The following is a 4,473-nucleotide window of genomic DNA, read 5'->3' as shown; positions in this document are numbered from 1 at the left end:
TCTTGCTCAAGTGTGTTTCTTGCCTTGAATAACAGGAACCCCAAGGGGAACTATCCAAAGAACACCAAACTTGTTTGGAAATAAAATGGTCAAAGGGTTTTATGAGATAGTGAACTGTCTGGATGTGGAGCAGCTGGAAACAAGACTCTGGATCCTAGCGCAGTCTGGGGGACCATTTTCATGTAACTGCTGGATCTCAGCAGATCCCTAGTTACCTTTTGTCCCCAGTGGCCATTTGCTTGTTAGAAACTGATGCTGCTCTTTCATTTGGAGAAAAGAACTGGGAAACCTGCTTCTTTTCAGTGGATGGAAGAGATCTTTGTAACATCTCCTTTACAATAAAAATGATGGTCTACTTGACCCTGAAGGGACAGAGCACCTATCCTACTAAACCACCTTTCTGGCCATTGCTTCATGGTCTTGGCTACATATGGGTGTTAAGACCTGTAAGGCAATATTTTTTCCTGTTGTGTGCAGCTCCTGCAATGGGCTTATCACCCAGTACTAACTCAGGGTGGGGAACCTGATGGGAATCTCCCAGGGAACCCTGGTAGTTCAGTTGATACTGCATTCTGCAATAGCAATCCATGAAGTGTCATCAGATGTAAGGTGTTGTATAAAATCCAGGCTTGCAACTGAGTTGAAAATAAAAAGTGGTCTTGGCATGAGTGACATCATTCCTCAGGCAAGACAAATTCCCAGCTTGCCAGTGCTCCCTAAGTGGATCGTGTGTGCTCAGCTCCATTTATTTAAGCTGATTAATATTTAGACAGACATTTAGACAGCTATTTACAAAGTATTGTGCAAGTTAAGTGGACAGAGAGAAAAGCGAAACTTTACAGAGAGGATTAAACTTTTCCTTGCACATTTGTTGAATAGTGCAGAGGATTAAATATGGAAGAGCTCGTGGCTTATCCACAGAATTCACGATGGGAAGTGGAGGAGGTAGGAATGACCCCGGGAGCCAATGGATTTTGTAAAATCTGGCTGGATTCCTATAATTTCTCTTTAAAGCATGTAGCTCCAACTTTTACTTTTGTATGCAATAAACACTTTTGTCTTAATCAGTGTGGATGTTGTCTTATATTTAACAGGAAAGAAGTGGTTCTCAATGAAAATATGTGTCTCGGGGTGTTGATAACCCTAACAGGTGTTCACACAAGGTGTCAGAGTTCTTACTGGATAAAACTTTGGGCTTCGGTTTCTCCAGGGATAGCTTCAATTGGACAAAACAATGTTTCGAAATGTGGGGTTTTCCTATGGCATGAAGTGTTATTATAAAGCTGCCAACTGGAGTCCAGTTGGACTGAAATGCTCTATTTTTTTTATCACGTACAAGGTAAACAAAAGAACTCATGTTTACACTCGGAGCCTCATGAGGCTAACACGTGCTTTATGGGAAAATGAGAGTGTTGAATGGCATCACGTTCACAGGACAGAGGGAAGACAGGAGGCCCTAGATCTTTGGCAGGTCTATCCAAGAAAGGGCCAGCTCTGGGAAGAAGGACTGTTGTTCTTCCCATGTCGGACATGGGGACACACAGCAAGCATCTACTCACTCAAACACACCTTTCAGAAACACACTTCCAGAGCTCAGCCCAAAGCTCCGTGGGCTGTCTCTACTCTTGGTCTTCTTTTCTTGTAGTTCTTGTCTGTGCCTATCTGCTCTACTTAACAGTGAGCAGCTATGGAGGAGGCTCACTCTGTCTCTGTCTCTCTCTTCCATCAGCACTGCGAACGAATAGGAGTGCAGCAGATACCTCCTTTTAGATTTACTTTTATCTTTGTTGATGTGTATGTGTGATTGCGTGCCACGTGGGTGCTGATGACCAACAGCAACAGGTCAAAAAGTAACATCTGGATAACTGCCTTCCAACAGAACAAAATAAGCAGAGGAGTACTTCATGCCAAGATCTCCTCAAAGCTATACACATACATACATGCTCACATACATGTGCACACGCACACACATACACAGGCACACAAACACACACGCCCTCAAACACAAACCCAACCCACGCTCTTACGCCATTGCTCACCCTAACTTCCTGCCCCAGCAAAAAACGTTCTCATGTCTGTGTGTGTGTGTGTTGCATGTCCTTTTCTTATTTCCCTAGCAAGTTCCTCCTTTCCCCGCCTGCGCTTCGTTCTTTCTGATGGAGTGTTTTAAAGGGCTGCCTAGCATTTCTCACCCTGGCTCATCTCTCCTACAAAGGCATGGCTAGCTGACAGGTTCCATATCTATTCAGAAATCCCCCAGTGGCATGTCTATGAAACACAGAGAGTGTCCCCAAATATTGGAATACTGAAAGTGGTCTGTTTCAGAAGCTGACGTCGGCACTCTGTCCCTGAACTATGTCCCTGTTTCCCTTGGTACACACGACCTCAGAGGACCCATTCCTGTTCTGGTCTTCAGAAGAGTTTCTTAATTATAGTTCACTTGTAAATATGAGCTTGTACTTCACTTTTCTATAGAAAATTGGGAGTCTCTTTAGAACCTTCAGTTATCTTTCTCTGGAAGTTACTTAAATCACACCTTTAAAAAACCATGTATTTGTTTATGAGTATCTGTCACAAAGCATCCTCGGAGCCTGCAGAGCTCAGTTCTGTGCCTTCCATTATGGTGATCACTGAGATAAAAGTTAGACCATTAGTCTTGGTGGCAGGCATCTTTACCGCTGGTCACCTTGTCGGTCCTAAAGCAGACTCTTAATGAGTTTTTGTCTTGGTGTGTGTGTGTGTGTGTGTGTGTGTGTGTGTGTGTGTTGATGAGGTAGCAAGAGACCATGAAGTACTCCTTACCGTTAGTGTTTTTGTTTTGTTCTGGCCACAAGGTATCTCTATTTATGTAGTCCAGGCTGTCTTGCAGCTAGCTCACTATGTAGGTCTGGCTGGCCTTGAACTCACAGCCATTCATATGCCTCTGCCTCCCAGTGCTGAGATTAACAGGTGTGTGCCACCCCATCTGGCTAGTTACTGTTTAATATTAAAAATGAGAGACATGGAGGTCAGCGGAACAAAGCAAATGTCTGAGTACCCATCAGCCAGCTCTCTCGTCATTTATTTTTGTTCCCGTGGCCTGACCTGTAACTGAATAAGTCTGGTAACAGAACACAAAGCGTCATGTTTTCCAAAGAATACTTGATCCCTCTTCACGCTCAAGGGTAGAGATACCTTAATGGAAGTAGCTTAACAGCTGTGTAGAAGTGGCTTTCCTTGCCATAAACTGCAACTGCAAAATTCCCTACCCTTGGGAGGCTCCTGTATGTACAAGGGTCTCATCCTTCAGGGAACCTCTCAGCTTTATTATTGTTTGTGGCGTAATGGCACATGCCACTTTGTACTTCTGCCTCTGAGTCTCAGGGAGCCCGCAAAGAAGCCCTGCGAGAACTATCTATCACCCTAGATTTCTTTTTCCACTGTCAGTATTTGCAAATAGGTAACAGACAGATGAGTGTTGCTCCTCAGAGCTAATCGTGTCGGCACAGACTTCTGAAAGGGTGATGATTACACAAAGGGAAACTGGCCACGCGAGAGCAAGACAACGGCAATCCATCTGTGTGCTTGGTCTCCAGTCCCCAGCCTCCAGCCTCCCTCTCCCAGCTTTCAGCCCCCCACATCAAGCCCTCATCATCCTGCCTCTAGCTCCCTTCACTCTACTGTGAAGCCCCTACTCCATCTGATTTCTTTGTTTGCTTTGTCTGCTCAGATTGCAGTTGAGCTGGAACTCACGGTGAGCAGCTGGTTTTGAAAGCATTGGTGTGTACACCTTTGGCAGGCAGGCACCCTCAGTCTGGGTTTGTCCACCTGCTAAGGCACACAGGCAGTCTCAGCTTCTCCGGCCGTCTCGGTGTAAATTGCTCATTTGGACATCTGGTAGAAAGAAAGCACACGAGGTTGGTATGTCGAAAGAGCTAGCCTCTCTTCTGAGGTAGGTTTCAGTAGCAGGGACCAAAAGGACATTCCCAGACACCAGACACACTGTGCACGCCGTGCAAAGACAGGATGTCACATGACAGAGGAAAGTAGGATAAGTAAACATTTAAGTAACGGTGTCCTACACAGAAAAGAACAAGGCTAAGGCGAAGAAAGAAAAGTCCACCGAGGCCTACAGCAGAGGCAGGTACGGCTTCAAAGCTGAATGAACATTTCTCTCAAGCTCTTATGCCTATTAATGTCCCCGCTTCTGCAATGAGAGCTTAGTTAGTTGTTTTTTGGCTGTTTTTTTTGTTTGTTTGTTTGTTTGTTTGTTTAGTAGAGAAAGCTTGATTTTCTTAATGTATCTGACTTCACATTGTAGATATAATTAATCAGCCTCTACAGTCAGTTTGAGAGGCAGAATGAAGACCAATGTTTGTAGTCAGTAAGTATTTTTCAAGGAAAAAAAAAGATTCTAGAGCAAGAAAGGAACAGGATATGAGGTTCAGTGTGTGTGTGTGTGTGTGTGTGTATGAACAGCCTGTTCAGCATTTA

This window comes from Psammomys obesus, unplaced genomic scaffold (assembly GCF_907164565.1).
Source record: "Psammomys obesus unplaced genomic scaffold, mPsaObe1.curated_primary_1811, whole genome shotgun sequence".
Taxonomy (NCBI): Eukaryota; Metazoa; Chordata; class Mammalia; order Rodentia; family Muridae; genus Psammomys; species Psammomys obesus.
The sequence above is the reverse complement of the archived record's forward strand: the minus strand, read 5'-3'. Positions refer to the sequence as shown.